General features: G+C 37.3%; 2 protein-coding genes across 6 annotated transcripts in view; one reads left to right on the top strand and one right to left on the bottom strand.

Moving 5' to 3' along the window:
* Positions 1-20,307, top strand: part of CMSS1 (cms1 ribosomal small subunit homolog) — a 243,138-nt gene that overhangs the window by 35,017 nt on the left and 187,814 nt on the right. The gene's annotated exons all lie outside the window — the stretch shown is intronic.
* FILIP1L (filamin A interacting protein 1 like) overlaps positions 1-20,307 on the bottom strand; it is a 210,032-nt gene that overhangs the window by 32,879 nt on the left and 156,846 nt on the right. The window contains exon 1 of one of the 5 annotated variants that reach the window (XM_074595524.1): positions 4,908-5,231. The exons of the other annotated variants lie outside the window; for them this stretch is intronic. The gene's annotated coding sequence lies outside the window, so the exon portion shown is untranslated. Of the gene's footprint in view, positions 1-4,907; positions 5,232-20,307 lie in introns of those variants that run through there. 5 annotated transcript variants of the gene reach the window in all.

Here is a 20,307-nt window from a genome sequence, read left to right as displayed (position 1 = left end):
TCATGTTTGGGAATGTGGTGGGTGACATTATTTTCAGGCGAGCCAAGCTTAATATGGTGGTAAAATTTCCTAATTTTGTTCATAATTTGACTTAATGACTGAAAGTTATGCAGATTTTACCAGAATATTGATTAAATCCATAAAAAATTGACAGAATTCAGTCAGCTCATACTTTTTCTAAGATGGTTTTGTCCATGTGCTGAAATCCAATATGTAATTAAAATGTGAGTTTCATGACTGCATTACTTTCCATTTTTAAACAGCCAATCTTGTGTGTTTTTTCTCATGGTAGTAACAACATGCTGCTTCGTTTCAGTTTTTTAAATTTTTCCTCTTTCTCTTATGCTCCCATTGCAGTAGCTGCTATGCAAACACTAGATAAACTTTGTGCTCCACTAAAAAAGGATAAAGTTTTAAATCCAGTCTCTGCAATGAATTTGAAAAAAATTACTTTGAATATTAGATTTAAGGGAGACCTTTAAGAACTCTAACCTGTCATTTCTTTTAAGTGCAATTGTGTTCCTTCCCATGCCTTTGGAAGCCTATAAAGGACAATGAAATCTGGCTGATGTGTTGTTTCACATCCGTGAAATGTGTGCAAGATTAATGTTTTTCTTGTCAGAAGTATTTCGTTTTTCCATCCACGTTTTCAGTGATGTACACTGGAGCTTTGTGTACCCTACCTGAAGTATATCTGTAAAGGTTTGTTGAAGCTTGAGCAGGAGTGGTTAGGTGGTTGTGTGCTCTGGCCGCTCAGCTTCTGTGAGCATGCAGTGTGAAGCAAAATGGCCCAAGTTCTGTGTATTTACCTCAGCAGCCACTTTCTGGTGGTCGTCCATAGGTCCCCTGCCCCGCTTAAGGTTGAAGTCAAGCGGTTGTGTTAAATCACTGTGATATGCACGATGAGCTGTAGCAGAAAGGGTGACTTCTGCAACAGGCAAAAAGTACGTGCATTTATCAACTTGAGTGGCCAAGGTTATAGGACTTTGAGTTGTGTCGAAATATTCTCTGGCAAGGTTGGTTTGAACTTGCACCCCCAAGCTTTCCATTTTATTATTAAAGAGGGTCATACAATAATGTTGCTGGGTGTTCACTCAGTGAGCGTTCATTTATTCCATGAACATTCACCTCTTCGCTGTCACCTCAGTTCTGTTGCTCTGGTGCGGAGGCAGTGCTTTGGGAGCTGCTGTTTTTGTACTGTTTTTAACTGGAGGCTACAGACTGACACAGAAGACCTTCAAATATATTTTCCTTGACTTTGTGAACACTTGAGGAAAGTGAGCTGTGAATGCCCGAGTGTGCTCCATCCGTCCACCAGTGTGAGTGCCGTTACTGACCTTCCAGAAACAACATGGTGCCCTGGACATGCAATCAAAGTGATTTTTGTCTCGCTGACAGAAAACACAGCAAACCTCAAAATCAGCATAACATACTGAGAGGTGTTAAGACTCAAAATGTCCATTACTTCACTTAAATCACAAGACTAGGCACTATATTTAGAATTTTTCAGCAATGCCCCTTGCCCTCTTGGAGCTGAGTAATACAGTTTAGTGAATGGTTGAACTAACCAAGCTTTCAACCACTTAAAAAAAGCTCAACATAAACCTCAAAGATGCCATGGCAGAATACATTCAATATGAGAAAAACAAACCTAGGCAATTAAAAATAATTTATTTTTATTGGTAAGGCAGAGTTTCTAAGCTCAAATCAACTTGATGACAGGCTAAAGTATTAAGGGGAACTATTAATGAGTCAGAACTAAAATGTTATAGGATGTTTTTTAAAGATACATCTTCCTACATTGTAAACTCATTAGGATTCTCTGACTTAGATATTTTAATTGCTTCTCTGACTTAGATATTTTAATTGCTTCTTTAATGAACAGTATTCAGGTAATACCACACCCAGGAGCTGAGAGAAGCTGTTTGCAGGAGAGGTCCTGAGGATCAGTGGCTGCTCTCTTGCCTGCACCAAACTACACCTGGTGAGGAATTTTTCCTGAAGAAAAGTGCCAGCCTTTTAAGAACTGACACAAAGGGGAAACTCACTGTAAAACCAGGAGTAAAACCAGGCTGTCTTTTATCCCATGACAATGGCAAATGTGATAATTCATCACAATATTAGGTAAATAATATGAAAGTATTGTTACTCAGCAAAAATCAAGCAATAACTTGATATTACCAGTACTGATGGGGAAAATAAAATAAGTGTAAGTTATATCCCTTGGTCTTCTGGGTCAAATCTCTAAAAACTCTACTGTCAGCAGTTACACTGTGTTTGTCCGTGGTGTGAGGGGAAGTGATGCTGGAGGAACAACAGGTCAATGCAGTTTGATAGGAAGTTGACTTTCATTTCTGGAGGATATACTTGTTATTAAAATGCTTTCTCTTTCCATTGGGTGTTGTAAAAAGTTACTGCAAAAAGAAATTTAAATAAAGAAATACAATTGTTGAAGACTGAATTATGTGATAATTCTTTTCCTTTACTGTTAAGTGATGCAAGCTAATGTTTTAATTACTTAAAATTAAATAGTCTCAATACATATAAAGAAATCTGATAAAACAAAGGAGTATAATGCTGGGGGTGGGGGGGAAAGAGCAGTGAGACATTTTCATCGTTATACCTCAGTCTAATTATTTTGGACTTCTACCAGTATAAATGAGAGCAAAATTGGACCTGTAAGTATTGAGTGAAGAATGTTCTCCCTTTCGATCTAAGGAAGACGGACTATGGGAAATAGAGTTCTGGCTTTTAATAGATGTTATGATTCGTATTAGGCTAGCAGCATTCACAGTACAGATGGTACTTTGGCTATTGTTAAAGCAGTAATTAATGATAAATGTTACCCTCCTGTGTTGGATTTGGAGGAGCTGAAATAGTCTCTTATTTATGGGTAGGCTTTTTTCTTTTTCTAGTTACTGCCTTTATCAACTATATATGTGTATTCCACGTGTAGCATTTCTATGAATATTTTTTCTTCATCATATAGTAATCCTTTGACTACAGCTTATCCTTTCTACTCAGACACGTTTTTTGAGGTCTTTTACTTAAGTTTGGTTCATAACATATCTTTTCATAACATAGCTAACTTTTTCCACTTTATAACTTGACAGTGTATTTATTATTAAATCCACTGGATTTAGGATATGTAGGAAAACAATTAATCATTTATCAGGAAAGAGATCTAAAAATGCTAGGATATAGGCTTCAAGTCTGCAGATATGACAGAATAGTGCGCAGAAAACATTGTAAGGGGCTCAGGATACTGATCCGGGGTATTGGTTGTCTACTATAAACTTACATTTGTTCTGGTTGCTAGGATTCTTTTCGTTCTATATATACTATACAGTGCCCTTTTCCTAGATTCTATAGCCAGGCAGATTTAAGGCATCAACAGAGGTGTAAACTTTGCTTGTTACAAGAAAGATTATCTTGGAAACATGGATGTGACTTTTATCTAAATGCCAAGGTTAATAATACACAAATACCTGAATTATCTTTGAAATGAAATGTTTTTCTATATATTTTCATTTTTAGAAGCATGTGGAAAGTACTGCTTAATATTTTCTTGTTGTTTAAAGCAAAAAAGAAGTGACGAAAATGTTCACATGTGCTATTTTGACTCAGTCTCTAATTCCATGTATGCTTGATAGTACAGCAATGCATATGATTGTATCAGCTTTGATTTTTCTTAAATACATACTTGAACAAGGATTTTGCAGGATTTAAAACATAAAATGCAGGGGAAAAAAAGCCCTTTTTGCTAAACTACCATTTAATGCCTATTTAATTTTGTGTTAAGGAAAATCAAAGCATAGAACAAAAACATGTTTAACTTTTAAGAAGAGTTTGAGTTTAAAGGTCTTAAGGAGTCTAACTTTTCTAACATTTTAAATTACACATAAAACTGGAGAGCATTGCTTAGTAGTCTGAGTTTGCAAGTAGGACAGTACAATTGACTTAATTGCAGTTCCTATAAACAGGGATTTGATACCGTTTGGCCCTTTAATCAAGGGATAGGACAGAGTTGTTTTTTATACTACGCAGTTGTGAATTATAAACACGCTAAGGTGTAATCTTTCAAGGTGCTTAGTGCCTCATCAGAATTGCTTTCCATTCTCTGTTTTTTGGAGTTAATAATTGCAGTAGTGTTCAGCATCTTGCAGAATAAGCCCCGAAGAGACCAGGAGGGTTTCTGAATTTGAAAGCATTATAATTTGTTTGATGACCAGGATTTAAAGTTTGGGGTTTTTTTTTTTTTTTTTTTTTTTTTTTAAATCAAAATCTGACAGTTCTGTCCTCTTGTGATTTGACACTTGCACGCAAGACACAGAAGAGGGAAGCAGTGTGTAGGAGTTGAAAAGTTTGTTAGTAATTAAACTAGTTACAATTGTTTCTTTAAGACATAGCATAATCTTATCGCAAAGTAATGTTTGTGGCAGTTTTATACATCCCTCTGTTAACTACAGGAAAAGTCGTTCAAAAGTATAGTAAAAGCTTAGAGACATATGTGCATACATGTCTACTAATATGTAGCATATGCATATAAATGCAGCATAAAGAGAGGCAGTAGCTCTACCTAATATATTACAATACAGTTGGACTCTTTCCACAGCTTTAAATGCAATCATGATTTTATCCAACCATTTGGAAAGTGTGTGTAATTTATAACTACCTCCTTCTTCAGCGTTAAATTAATTCCTCATCTGTTGGCTCTGTAGGAATTGTTTAAAATGTAGTTTTTAACGCTTGAAAGAGTCATCTTACTTCCGAGTAACCAGGCATCTTCTAGATTTCCTGGTGCTGTTTTAGGGCATTTCATTGTTTTTGAAAAAGTATCTCAAAAGGGAAAAGCGAGAAGTGCCGGTGCGTGCCAGAAGAAGTTTGCTTCCCACCCTCTCCCTTACCTTGCGCTCCTGGACTATAGAAATCCTGGGTCAGCTATTGCTCCATGGCGCGAGGCATTCAGCTGTAGCATCAGAGATGTGAGCATTCCAGCAGTCCCACTAAACAATGAGAGATAGGCTCTTTGCATGCCCCAAGCCTATGGAGCATTACGTCATTGCCTTGCCATATAAGGCACTCCGTGTTGTGCAGACTCGTCGTGTCTGCCTGGTGTACTTCAGTGATAGCCAGAACTTAGAAAGCTTATTAATGTGTTCTGGCTCCAGCTGACGCTCAGGACTGTGTGAAATATTTCAGTTGTCTACTAGTTCATGGCCAAGAAGAATGTGCGGAAGGTTTGGGTTAGGGCAGTTCCTTTCTATTATTGATAATAAAGTCGTTAGAAGTTGTTAGCTGATTAGTTATAATGTTTTCCACTTAGTCTTGCAGCCTCGGATTTGAGAAGGGAAAAATTAAATTCAAGGTCATCTTTAATTAGTTGTTCTAAGGGAGCTTTTTCTTTTTTCTTACTTTCTTTTTTTTTAATATGACAAAAAATTTGAATTTAGCTGAACTCCTCAGAGGGTGATACGAACTTCGAGCCTTCCTTTTTTTTTTTTTTTTTTCCTTCTGTAAAGAGTCGGGGTCCTCAGAGGATAGTATTTTATTTCCTGATGATGTAACTACAAAACAATTCTCTAAGTGATGATGGGAAGGCCAGATGAAATCTGATTTTTATTTTTTTTTTCTTCAGTGTTTTTCCTACAAAACCCTTTCCTTTTCGTATGTTTGTGTTTCAGCTAACACAATTAAGCCATCCAACCAACTATTTTTAGTAAGAAGGTCTTAAAGAAATGAGTCGGTTGTTTTAATGCTTAGGAAAGAGGTAGGAAGCCAAAAAGCAGGATTTAGATTAAAGAGCCCAAAATGTATCTCTCGTATTCCCTGTCCTTCAGTGTACACCCTGAATAAACATTGAGAACACAAGGGAGAAATACTTGAAATAGGCATAAAACTTCATGTTGAAATTCCACTAAGGGTTAACAGGAGGTAATGAAATAAACTCCTTTTGAGTCGATGGGTAAATTAGACCGTTGAAAGGCATTCTACACTATTTTGTGCAGCTCTGTTAAAGTAGGTGCAACCACAATTCATTTATTTGCAGCATTTGCATTTTAGTCTTCAGATAAACTTCGGTATAGCTTAAGCTGTCCTACTGCCTGCTTTTTGTGTGTTGTATCATACTTGAACATAATGCTAACTTAAGGCAGTTTGCTTATTTGGGGGTGTTTTCTGTAGGTATGAAAACAAATGGTGATTAAAATGCTTGCATTTCATTAAAAAGACAGACATCTTTTAGCTACCTTGCACGTATTTACCTGCAGTGCAGCCTGAAAAAGATACTTATTCTTTAGTTGGAAAATTTCAGCCAGCCCTTTGCACTGTGACTAGGTAAAGACTTGCTCGGAAGTGTTGCTACTTGTGTGTGTGGATGATCCTGCTGTGTCCACTTTGTGAGTTTCTGGGGAAGACCGGATTTGGGTGCTTGATGAGAAAACTTCCACATCTATTTGATACTGCAATACCTGGATACTGACCCTTCCAAAATGGTTTCAGACATAACGAAATGTCTTATTTGAATATACCAATGGTGAGACCAGGATAATATTTTATTTTTTATTCTAGGGAGACTTAATAACCAAATCCAAACAAAAAAATAATCTGTCCTTTAGCTAAAATTGGACTGTTCAGTTGCTTGGCTAATGTTTTTGGGAACTAACGTTTTTTCAAAAGTATTGTGCCAATGTGGATCATTTGAATTGCATAAAAGCTCAACCAGGCGACCTTTGTATAGGAAACATGAAGTTGACTTAATCTTCAGCTACAAAAGACAGGACAACTGCAAGTGCAAGGTACTGTCTTAGAGCAGGCGTTAAGTGTGCATGCATTCTTTTTTACATATACGTGTGTGTGTGTGCTTTCAGTGAGAACTACTGTTTCTGTGTTTTACTTGGTTAATTTTTTTCTTCCCTTCCCTTTGCAATTTTTTTTTTTTTAATGCATCTTCCCCTTTACCTGCACACCCCCTATCTCTCTAGTCTATCTCTGTATGAAAATTGCCTGTGCTTTTATCCTCCCACATGAAACAGTTGTTGTAGACCATAAACAGCTTTGAAGAAGCTTCTCAAAAGCTGGTAATCAAAAATCCGTCCTTACAGTCCAGTTCTGTTCTGGAGTTGTTAGGAACGCAGCTCAGATAGTGCTGGTGAAAAGTTTATTGGCAGTCTGGGGGCAGGCTAGAGCAGGGAATAGGGAATGCAAATCCTCCTGTTTCTGAGTCTGTGTTTACATCTGGGAATGGCCAAAGTATGAACTTCTAGTTTCTTAATTAATTCTCCTCTGCGATACAAAAGTGCACATCTGTGACCTTCTGCAAAACGGCTTTATCAAAGAGCATCAGCTGAGTGTGTAATGACCGGAGTTCCTTCTCTTGTATTGTCACAACTTAATAAAGGGCAGAGTACAGTACTATTCCAAGCCCCGTTAAGGAACTATATCATTAAAAATTCCATGGTTTGTATTCTTATAACATAAAAAGCTTATTTATATCTGAGGCAATTTAATAGAGTTGCGGAGAAGCCTTCCTTTATTGCTTTTTTTTTTTTTTTACAGTGTCTTCCAGTATCTGTAGGTGGAATCCCTGGCACTGGTGAACTTCACCAAAAGGGGGAAAAAAAGCCTTTGGGCAGGCAGATATGCCTGTCTCATTCTTCATTGCTACCTGAAAATGAATTCAGTTTCCTTAGTTACTAGACATATTTGTTCAGAATTGGTGCATTTGCAAGTATTGTGACAGGAAAAGAAACTGGATTTGTAGAAATTAGATACCAAAGGAAGACCTTATTAGATCATTTGGCGCATCCCCTGACAATGCGGGGCTGCTCCCTGCAGCCTGCTTGCAGTGGCTTTCATCTAATCTTTCTGCTTATTGTTTTGTATTGTTATTTGTGCCCACATTCTCTCAGGATTTTCCTTGAAAAAAATAGAAGCTGGAAAGATGGAAGATTGTAGCAGGCAGGGAAAAGATAGGACAAATAAGCTAATAGACTTTGAGGCTGCTGTTAAGACTTTATATTAAACTATTAGAATTCCTCCCATTACTTCCATCGTTAAACGACTTCTCTTTCCTTTTTCTTCCCATGGCAATTCATAGCAGCAGTTCCAGTGTCCTTAAACCCATAACCTATCTATTGCAGCATTTGACCCCTTCCTTTAGCCATTTTGTATCTAAGATAAATAAAGGAAATTAGAACTTGGGCCTCAGTTCAACAAAGCACTTAAAACATAGTCCTGTGTATTTTTGTTGAGAAAGGAAAGGACTTCAGCATAAGCCTGATTTTAATGATATATTGAAATGCTTGGCTGAATCAGGCTCTTGGTCACATTTGCTTCGTGTAGATATTGTTGAAACTCAGGCTTTTGAAATTTTCCATGGGGTCTAAATCTTTAGGTTACTGTCATATTCCAAAAATAGGCATCTACAGAAGTACAAATACTATTAAAGCTTTTATTAGTATTTTACATTACTTAAAACTGCTTTTTTGGAGGTGGTCTGCTTAAGCTTTGCAAGTGGTACTGGAGAACTGAAACACATGCAAAATTGACAAGTTGAATTTTAATGACTTGCATAAATGGGATCTGATGTTTAACGTTTTAATAACTCATGTGACTTCATGTATTTTTCTCCAGTGTATGCTCAGCCTTGTCTCCGAAGTCTGTGAGTCTGTGGGAGTTTTGACATTAACTCGGTGGAAGAAGGCTCACTCTTTAATTATTTCTGGGATTGATAGCACTCTTCAAAAAATTTCTGTCCCATTAATCTTTATTACTTCATCTAGCATTGTGATTGCCACTCTCTTAGATTTCATCAGTAAAGAGTGTTTTAGTGTTTTATATCCTAATGCATAGGTTAGGTTCTGAATATTCCAAAGAGAAATATGGAGACTGTTGTGGCTAAATGACACTCTGAAATGCACTGACAACTGATAAATTGCATGTGGAAGGCAAGGGGGAGAAGCAGGGGAAAGTTCTAAAGATAACATTCTTCAGATTCATGTGTCTTTTACTATGGACCATGGACGGAAAGAGATTCATATCTTCATTACTGTGTGTTTTTAATTTTTTTTGGCAGCAGGAAGAAATATTTTCCCAAACTCTCCTATTGTTTGCAGATTCCATTATTCTCCCTTTGTTGGCAGACACAAACAAAATTCCTAGCCAAATATTAGGGATAATTAGATCGCGTTTTGTTGGGCGCTGCCTTGAAAAGTTGATGACTGCATCGCTTAACTACTAATGACTTCTCTCCTAAGGAGAACTGGCAAGGGCTTCATATCTGCTTGTGAGATGGTTTCCTCTTGTATATGGGACCAAGATTATTTTTTATGAAAAAGACTTTTTTTGCACAGCAGAACTTACCATGAACAAAGATTAATAGAATTTAATTTTTATGCCTTCCCCTAGTCTGGATAAACTGTATATAGCCAAGTAATTTTTTCTTCATAAAGAAATGAGATAACGTTCGTTAGTCTTTGAAAACTGTGCACAATAGTGTATTTTAAGAAGCAGCTTGGGCTTGGAGGCTTGTTTTGTTTGTGGTATTCTGCACTGAGATTTTTTTTTTTTCATTCCCTCCTCCCCCTGCAAATATGCCTGTCTAGTTGGGCTATTTCTGGAGGAATGGCAGCCACTTCAGTATTAATGCAATAGCACAAATGAGTTGTAATTGTGTGAAGACTTGCGGTGAGGTACCTTAGAAGGTACTAAGTTACACATCTGTGAAGATGCTTGGAAGTAGAACGTATTTTAAATGTCTGTCTTTAGTCATTAGACCTCAGAAAAAATATGTGACACTGTGTAATTAGTTGCCTACTTTTCTTCATCCATCTCCTTTGAAATTCAGTCAAAGCAAGATTCTTCTTGTAGAACTTCAGGGAAGTGGTGTGACTGAAACATTTTGAGCTTCAAATCTGACTCCACATGAATCCCCGTCCTGGATCTTTTGTATGCGTTAACCTAAGCTGTGAATTCAGTCATTTTGTTCAAAGTGATCGATCAAACCTCTTTCTGAGCAGTTTAATTCTTCCATAACAAACACACAGATCTGAGTGAAGTTGACACAACTTTTTGCATAGATGTGAATTGAACATCATGTCAGTGAGGATGCTCCTTTCAAAGCTTTCATGCAGATGAGGGGAAGAAGTAGATCAAGAGTTCTTGCAAGTTTCTTCAGTTCCTCCATATCACTGACCGTCTGTTCTGTTCTGCTTTTCCCTTCACATCTATTGTTTCTTCACTCCTTGAAGAAACTTCCTTCACTTCCCTTCACTTGCACCAGTGCCTTGGAGTGTAAAGCCCAGCACACAGGTAGAAGGGATTTGGCATACAGTGTGTTTCCTACAGGTTGCAAGTTTTACAGGAGTCACTTCAGGCCATGATCTGCTTTGAGAGCACAAGCTTGTGAGGCACACAGGTGAATGCGGACTTGAGTGCAACTCAGGAACTGTAAGAAGGCTTGTTGGAGCCATTGATATTATACATATAGGGGTACAAAGTTTTCATACTTTTTTCTTTTTTTTAGTGGTTAAGTAGGGAGAATCCAGGATCAAAATGTATCGTGAGTCTTCCATTTCATTGTTATAATTCTCTTGAGCAGGCTTATCTTGCTTCCTACAGATTAACCCAGTGAAAATGTAGCTCTTAAAGAGAGCTTATCTGAAAGGTAGTAAGGTTGTAAAAGAAGGACTGTGGATACTAAGGAAGGTGAACTTTGTAAGGAGAGAAAATATTTTTTGTTGGGCCACCTGCAATAGCAGAGTAAAACAAAAAAATGCTCTTGCACCCACAGGCCCTACTTTGAGTCTTTAGGTGCTGGCATTCATGTTATGAAATGTGCATAATAAGAGACATTTTTTATAAGACTTTCCTTATTCTCTACAGTTTCAGTGGCTATACACTAGTCCCTGTTTAAAGCACAGCACTTTCAGTTAGTGGTGATTTCAAGACCTGTCCAAGGAATCTGTATTGAAATAATGTAGGGGCAAACGTATCCTGTACAGGCCACTTTAGATTGTGGATTCCTGGCGATGTAATGTACCTTATAAAACTCTGATCCCTTTGGGATTCAGAATTGCTGAGCTATCTGATAAATTCATAGTTCAGAAATGTGACTGACTTGTGTGGTTCAATTCTCTAGTCTGGAAAAGTATTTATAGAATTTCTTGATCTCCTAAGTGTTTAGTCCCATGTAGTTCTTTGTGTTAGTATTGCCCACAACAGGTACTGTTCAAGGAGTCTCTTGGGCTTGGGGAAATGTATTTAGCAGACTCAGACACTCCATAGCTGCAGAGTGCAACAAAAATTGCACAAAACCCTTGAGTGAGGAAGGGGAATAAATACAAAAGGGTATTAATTTTGCTTTTTTATGGCAGCCCGCATGAGACATGACAGCATTGAGAACTGTTACCTTAAACTCAGCAATACTAAAGGTGTGTCGTTATCTGGGAACACTTTTATTGATCTCATGTCTCTGTATGTTATGTCAACAGGATGGACTATTACTGAGAAAATCTTTCAGGAGATGAACTTAATGCTTGACTAACATATAGATTGCTTCATACTTGAAAATTGTACTCAAGCACAAAGTAGTGATTTAAGGAAATTCTCTTCAGCACCTAAAGGAAAGACAAAAATTCCTTTTTAGTCCCTAAAATCCTACACTCTTTAAACAGTCTTCCCTGCAACCTTCCCCAGTGCTCTACAGTCTGCTTTATTTTGTGGGTCTTTTTTTTTTTTTTTAGTTAAGTGCTTTATTTTTAATCTGTTTTGTTCGGTTACCTATTTTTAGTTGTAAGGATGTTTGTAAGGATAGTTGTAAGGATGTAAGTTTCTGTTCCTTTTAATGTTGTTTGTCCTTGGTAACTTAGGTGAAAGCATTCTGACAGAGCATCGTTTCTGGCTTCTATTTGCTCTGGCTAGTAAACTCAGAAGCTCATAATATGAAGATTAATATTAATTAGATGAAAAGTAGTTACATAAAAGTCCATAAAAAGTTGTATGTATATTGTGTGATCATAGTGAACTGTGTAGAATTGATTAAATGTAGAGATATGTTGGATTCTTTCTTGTAGAGATATAATTTCATATAAAAGAAATATGAAGTGGCTTCTTTTGCTAATTGTTAACAATTCATCTTATAAACAGCCTGTGTTATTACTCAAGAAAAAATTAAATAAGCTGATTTCTTAAATGGACATATAACTTGAAGTTGTTCTCTTGCATATCTTTTTAATATAGCTGTGTTTTCCTAGCAAGGATAGTACCACAAAATACCATAGACTGTAGTACTCCTAGGTGACTCTACAGAACAAAGATTCAAGTGTGGTAAATTTGTTAATCTTCGGATTGTCCCCACATGTCCCATCTGTTCCGTCCTGTCCTGTGTCTTCCTCCTCAACGGTTACGTAAGTGTTTGTGCAAGTAAATATTTGTGCATAACTCTAGCCAGTAGCAAGGGCAGAGGGAGAAAAGCAATTTCAGTTAGTGTAATGTGGTACTTACGATAATGCTTGCAGCCTTTTTATGGAAAATGACGACACGTATTATTCACTTTAAAAGTTAAAGTGATACGTAAAGAAGTGTCTTTATGTATGACAAAGCGAGGCCTAGAACTAGATGTTGCAAAATAATAACTATTTTTCTAAATTCCTAAGGTATGTCGTGTTGGTTAAATGAGACCTTGTTGTGCGTGACCTCTTAGAATTTGATTAAAGTTCTCCTACTCTAAGATGCGTGTGTTTTGGGACACATGAAGTTTGTTTGGTTTTTTGATGCATTTTTGTTTTACCCTATTTTTCTCATTTTATTTGTTTTTATTTCAGAATCTCCATAGTAGGTGAGCAAAGGCTATTTTCACGGGAAACAAATCAGTCCTCCTTGATATTGCTGCTGAGTAAAGAGGAGCATACATGGATCCAACTCTACCAAAACAGGAGTTATTTTGCTAGCAGCCTAAGGTGTGTCCAGAGTGACGTAAGGTTATACAGAGCTTGACAGGAATAAACACTTTATTTGAGAGTTATAAAATGCCTTTGACCTTGGGGCTTGGGAATGTAAGTGGAGACTTAACTTGTAGCTATCCGTGTATATCTAAATCGGTGCAAGTCATGCCTGAAAGATTTTGCTATGTATAGTTTGCTCAGTGGTCAGAGAGGTGGGTGGTTAGAGTTCTTGGAGCAGTTCTGGTGGGGATAGGTATCCCCGGAGCAGAAACACACTCATACCTCAAAGGCTTGTGGAAACACTTACCAGTGGCTTTGCTTGGGGAGAGCAGGCTCTGAGTGGGAGTGAATTCTGAAATGCCTCCAGACCTTTTGGTAATTGCTCTGAAAAGTTTGCATTTGCAAATGTACACAAAGGAGTTGTGGATACTTCTGAGCATTTATGGATGATGGTTCCAAAGGACGTTGATTTCTTCCAGCTAGTTGTTCTTTAGAAGAAGTGACTAACGGCTTTTTGTGATAACTTAGCTTTAAATGCCATACCAGTATGTGTATTGATGTCACAGAATTTGAGTTGTTTAACCAAACTTTGACTCATTGCTTTCACTTCAGTATTGTGGAAAATACTTTCTTGGAAGCATCTTCTCTATTTTAGGTATCTCTCAAAAGCAGGAAAGCTGACCATTTTTGGTAGTGAATTCCTACAGGCTTCAAGGAATAGCATTAGTATCTTAAGTAATACAAAAGGAAGATGGGAAATCACGTTTGTGGATTCTTTTGCAAGTATAATTTATTTTTTTTCAGAACTGCAGGGGAACAGGTAGACTCAATCGCCCTGTGAAGTTGTTTTTTGGTTTTGTTGTTTGGTTTTGTTGTTTTTTTTTTAAATTTAACCACTTCACCAGATATTAACAAGTCTCTTCTCTTCTTTCGTTGTGCTATTCAGTGCTTGTCTCTGATCTTTAAGTGCAAAAAAGCAATAGAAGAGGCTAATGTTTGTCAGGTGAGGTTTCAGTTTGCCTTTGTCATGTTGAAAGAAGAAAATCCATGAGTGGATTATTGGAGGGTCGAGGGAGGACCATGCGAAGATGCTAGTGTCTGATGGAGTGACTAGGAAAGAATGATTAAGAGGCATTTTTAACATTTGTACTGGAATGCAGGGAGACTTATGATTGCACTTTTGTTCCCTAAGGGAGGTCAATGGGCAAGGGAAGAGGTCCAGAATCAAGAAGTAGTCCACACAGAGTCTCAAATGCATACTTTGGCATTAATCTAACTTAATGCCACTTTGGCATTAATCTGAGTTTAGAAAGGAAAATGGCCATGTCTTGCACCTCTGCATGGAATTGTCTTGGGAATCTTTTATTTCAAACAGGGCCAATTTATTCCTGTCAACTGCATGGCATTGAGGATGGTGAAAACGGTCACCTCTTTCGCAATGAAGAAAAATGTTAATTTTGTTTTCCAGTGGAGTTTTGGCTTGATTTGTTTGTCTGTCTTCATTTTTCTGACCTTGACGTTCTCTGTCTCTCACTATTCATAGTAACCTCTTCAGTGGGAGCGATTTTACTGGGCTGATAATAGAATTTTATTGTCTTGCTGTGTGATTCTTCTGGTGAATGTTTGAATGTTTCACTGTTGGTAAGCTTTTTTTCTCTTTAAAAAACACTTTTTTCATTGACCTGAAATAATAAAGCTGCTATATATAGAGTCCTGTGAGGCGACAGCCCTTTTAAAACCGTATGTGTGTGTGCATGGTCTCATGACATTCATAGGCAATTACTGTTACTACTTTGATGAACAATGAATGTACTTCGTATGTGTTAACTTGCAACATTTGAATGTAAATCCCAAGTTAAACACTTTCATAACTCTTAAGCTACAGGTGTATTGATACAAGTTGGTTTTCCACCTATAATGTCTCTTTTAAGAATTGTACAAATCCTGCAGGTGTTCTTTTGACTGATGCCTTTTGGGCATGTGCATTGCTTAAAGTTATCTGGAAAACATTTTTCACATTCTTATTAATAAATACAAATTGGGAGAGGGTTTTTATTCTGTTCTTTGAGACCCTGTTAATGTCAAACGACGGTGGGCTGTTCCGGGTGGTTTTGTGTGTGACTAGTTTTGAAGAAAATTGTGATGCTGTTTTTGGTATCAGAAAGTTTGTGAGAGCTACAGACAAACAAACCAGAAAGGGAGATGCAGCCCTCCAGCAACCGAATGGTTCAGGGTGAAATGTCCTTGGGCTTTTGAATTGTGTGGTTCACAATGGGCATGCTCAGATGTTTTGTTTCTTCCAAAGTAACATTACATCATCTTATTTGCAAAGTCACTATGCTATACTTGTCTTTACATCCAAAAGAGCTCCCAAGTGGGGTATCAAATATAAGCATTACATAATCAGAACAAAGTCTTTATTGGTTGATTGTACCCTTAGGGTGGGATGTTGAATGGTATTTGCATCTGGAAGACGTAATCTTGCAAAATTAACCATTTCCTAACCAACCTATTAACAACTATGAAGTGAAATAATAGACTGAGGATAGGATTCACTTGGGAAGGGTGTAGCTGAAGAAAATAAGAATTTAAATTGGTTAAGAGTTCACCTTTTTTCTGTAAATGTACTTAAATGTATTGAAACAAACAAAAAGTATCAGAAGAGTTTTTACGGAGAAGTTCATAGACTGATATGCTGAAATTTCATGCGGTGTAGTTCCTGTTGTTAATGAATTCAAAGGAGGCAGAGCAATTTCCACTCAGTCTGTGGTTTTAATTTATTGGAAAATGATGCACTTAAAAATACTGGAAAGAAACTTTTTTGGTTATGGAATATTAAATTTGTCTCTCTAAGCTAATTTAAGCTAATTATTCACTTGTTAAGGACCATATGTGCAAAATTATTATTATGTGTCTGGCAACTTTAATCAGCCCAGTTCAGAACTAATCTGGTTTTTAGCAAGACCTTTTTTGTAAAAGGTATGATATGGAGTTTATAGTTCTTACACTATATGACCAAACTTCGGTCTCTTATTGATTGGTGTGGTATTTTGTGATCTCACTCTAGTTTTAATGACCCTGGACTTCATAAACCTCATCTTAAATAGGTGGGTCCCTACTCTGTGGGAAATGAGACCACATTGAAAAAAACCAAAACAAACCCAAACCAAATATTTGAGCTTTATGTTACGATGATCTACAGGTGACTTCCTGTGTTGTCTTTACATAGTTATTATGTGTGACTTCAGAGTAAAATTGCACCAAACTTTCAAACTAAAACTGCTAGTCAGCCTTTGGGTATGTATACCTTTAGACCTTTAGAAGGTGTTCCTCAGTGAAAAGACTGACCGAATCCAAGGCCATGATGGGTTTTGTTCTTCTCTTTCCTCTTGCCCTCCTCCTAGACTAAATTAGGCACCAGTATGAGTCATCCATCAGCATTGACTTTGCTTTTGAGATATATTTGCGGAAGAGTGGGAACTTGTTGGCAACTTTTTTGCTAATGTGCCTGTCCCAACATATCCTCAGAAATAATAAATTTGATTTGGTCATTTCACAGAATCCTCCAGTTTCTTCTCCAGATCATTTCCAGATGGTCGTTCCTCCTGTAAAATCTTGAAACAAGATACAGATTTTGAAAGTGTTGGCCTCAAAATATTCGTCTTGATGCTTCAAAGACAACTGGGACATAAGTGTGTGTAATACTTAAGATCCTCAAGTGCAAAGGAAGGCACGCACTGTCAAGACCTATTTAAAACTTCATTGTATTTTTATCCGTTCACAGCAGACAGTGTAGTTCTCTAGACTTTTTTTTTTTTTTTGTGATTCATCCACAGCACAGAGCATGGATCAGTACTCAGGAGGCTTAATTAAGTGTAGTTAATATTCAATTTTTTGATGAAACAAAATTAATGCGAGTTCCACCTGTTATCCATTGGATAGGCAATAAGTGGTGTTTAGCATCCTGCCAGCTTGCTTTAGTTCTCAACAGTTCTGTTCAGAAAAGTTTTTGGGGTGCGCATATATGACATTTTTCTCCCTGGTAGTTATTCATGTAGGCATCTTTCTGTTTCAGTCTCCCAGTGATCTTTATACAAGTTGTGAAGCAGGCATTGGGACAAAGGATTATTAGTTAATTTGGAGAGCTAAATTTACATGTTACTGATGCATCTTTAGGAAAACAAGGTTAATAAACCCACACACTCTCACTTCCTGCCCCCCCGCTTTGGATTTTGGTAGAAAAACATCAGCCTGTGGGATTTCTCTCTTTTCTTGCCATGTGACTTCCCTGCCTTTTGGCCTCTCTGACTTACGTCTGAATATTCCTTTTTCTGCAAAAGGAGCAAAGGACTTTTGCATCCCCTCACTAACAGTGGGTCATTTGAAACTTTCTGGGACCCAGTTGTTTGCTGCTTTACCCCGCTGACTGTCCCTTTTCTTTACATGCATTTTTGAAGAAAGTTAGAATTGAAAAACAACTTTAAGTGTGTTGTGGGGCCATTTTTGTTCATTTTAGTGATGGAAGTAAGTGGGGGAGGATTTCTTAAATTTTCACTGCTGAGTCAGCATAAATATGAGGGTTTGAGCTATGTTCTGCTATGTTTCTGTTTGTCAAGAAAAGTGATAGTTGCTTATTAACCTCCAGAAAAGATGAGGTTGATATCAGTAAAGGCAGAAATTTGTGATACCAAAAAGGAATAAGAAGAACATAACATGTTTTCACTTTGGGGCCACTACCCTGAGAATTAAGGGAAAGCAGTATTGTGCGTGAATTGTAGTTAGTTTCATACCACACCTTGGAAACAAGAAACGTAAAACCCCAGGATGATAATTATGTTTAAAAACCAGGTAAAATTAACCAAGCATGTCCAGGAAGAGTCAATAGCAAAACACAGTGTAAAAGAAAGATGTGTTGGATAATTTCCATTCTTAGCATGAACCCATGTCTTTAAGTAATTAACAATGTCCTTACAAAATTTAAAATTACCAGGTTTCAGGTTGTGCATCTTTATTGGTTTCATTATGCTCTTGAGAATTTAAATGGAGGCAAAAGGTAATTGTTTGGCCTCTGATCATGCCATTTAAGTAATTTTCTGGCATTGAATATATAGTTCCATTTTTTTTCCTTTTAAAACTTTTGTCTGTATCTCTTCACATTAACAAAAAGCAAAACAAAACCCAAATTAAAATAAAAAAGAAAAGGGAAAAAAAAAATCTAGTATTACCATATGGCAATTTTGGTGCTGATAATCAATGCAGGAGTATCAGAAGAAAATAGTGAAGGTATTAGTTTTATCTGAATCCATTTTAGTTTAGTAACACTTTTTATTTCATGAAATTATTTTTTTTTTTTGGTAACTTCTCTTGAAACTTTCCAACACATCTATTTCTGCACTGTGTTTATCATTGTGTGACTCCTTCTGGAAACGCTTGGTTATTTTCACCCTGTTTTAAAGAAATCTTCATGGACTAACTTCCTGTTATCCCTGTTTAATGTTAGCAAGGTTGAAAGGTAACTGCTGGCATACGTTTTAGAGGATAGCTTTTTTCCTAGTTAGTTATTAGAGTGCTGAAGATACTGTATCCTCATTGTGGGAATTTAAGTCATCAAACTGACTTGCTTTTTGGTTGTTTGTGCATCCTGGTTTTTCCCTCCATTGAGATTTTACTGATCCTCCTCCCCTTGAATAATTATGTTTATGACTTTATCTCTTCATGGTCATCTCTTGAGGAGAAAAAGAAGAGCACGGCTAGTGCTGTAGATGTTTTTTGAGGTCCACTGCACTGGAACTGTGAAGTGCGCACCCAGGCTGACCCCGGGAAGCAGGAGTTGCAGGGAGAGAGGCTGCAAACCACTGGTAAACTGAGCAGTGAGTTTACAAGAAAAGAATGTTGGATCACCAGTGTTGATGCTTGGGTAAGCGATTCACAAAAGAATCCTCCATCTGGAAACTGAAAGAAGAAAAAGTTTATTTAAGGTGGCCTTTAAAAATTTTTTTAAAAAAAAATTGGTTCTCTGATACATGGCTGCAGCTATATATTTTGCAGCATGAGTCATGGATGGCTTTATAGTTCTACATCCCCTTGCATACGAGGAATAAACTTTGGAGAAGAGGAAGTTAAGAGAAAACAGAAGTGTGAATAACTGCTAATGGTGCTCTCTCTGGCTCCATTCAGTCTGCCATTTCATCATACATGAAGGGGGTAATTCAGAGATTCCTTTCTTGGCACATAAGTGGCAACATATGTTTGAAACAGTGAGTGGAAACTGTAGGGGAAAAAAATGACAGGCATATGGCAATAGGAAGGCAAGGGAAAATTTGTTGCCCTAATGTTAGCCACATAATTGGTACACTTAACTTCTCAGGGACTGATTTATTTAAAGACAAAAATGTATGCTCCATTTATTCAGGTTTCTATACGAAGCCCATATCTTGTAGTTCCTTCATAATGTCTGTCCAAAGAGCTCTCTGAGGGAGTGGAAGGTGATGTGCGAGGTTCAGAGCCTATCTGCCAAGGAATAGAGGGGAAAATCTGGATGCAAAACCACAAACCTGTCTTCATTGATATTCTCATTTTAAAAGAGGAAAAAGTGAAAACCTCCTGTATTCTAATATTGAGTTTTGTGGATTTTTTTTACCATGTTAAGTTAGCAAGAATGTTTATGGCTTAATGCAGTTTAAGATTTACTGCTTGGTGAAAAGAAGAGCAGTCCTGGAAACAGGCATCATCCAAATGATGTTTCCAGTGTGAAGTACATGCTGAGGTAACCTGCTAACTTTAGTCAGAGAAGCATTTCTGCCCCGCACACACATCTGTGCACAATTGTAAGCAAAATGCACTCTCTCAAACTGTATGTGATGTGGAGAAAACATGGGTGGCTCTTTCTGTTTGCTCAGTAAATTTTGTACCTTGAGTTAAAGAATCAATTTCAAGTGAGAGTGTTGTTGGGAAGGTCAACGTCAAACCTGGTCCTGTAGGGCTTCCGTTGACATGCAAAATGTGTGTTTAGGAACTTATTTTGGCCTGCAGCTGAAAACACTTCAATCCAGAGAATACGTTCTCAAAAATGCTTAGGAGGAAAGCAGTCTGCTTTCTTTCTATTGAAAAATGATTGATCAAAACCTGGGAGAATGTCTCCCACCATGTTTGCCTTCAGAAGTACGGCTTCTTTTCTGAAGAGTGGTGGTGCCGTTGGAGAACTGCCACTCAGCAACTAGTCGGTCATGTTATGGCCTGTACTCTGAGGGGATTGTAATCCTTGCATGTAAAAGGAAAATTGACTAAATGACATTTTAATTTTGTTCACTCTTCTCTCTGACCTCTTCTGGCTCTGGGTTTTTATGGTTTAGTGATTTAATTT

Source organism: Larus michahellis, chromosome 1 (genome assembly GCF_964199755.1).
Source record: "Larus michahellis chromosome 1, bLarMic1.1, whole genome shotgun sequence".
Classification (NCBI taxonomy): Eukaryota; Metazoa; Chordata; class Aves; order Charadriiformes; family Laridae; genus Larus; species Larus michahellis.
The sequence above is the reverse complement of the archived record's forward strand: the minus strand, read 5'-3'. Positions and strand labels throughout refer to the sequence as shown.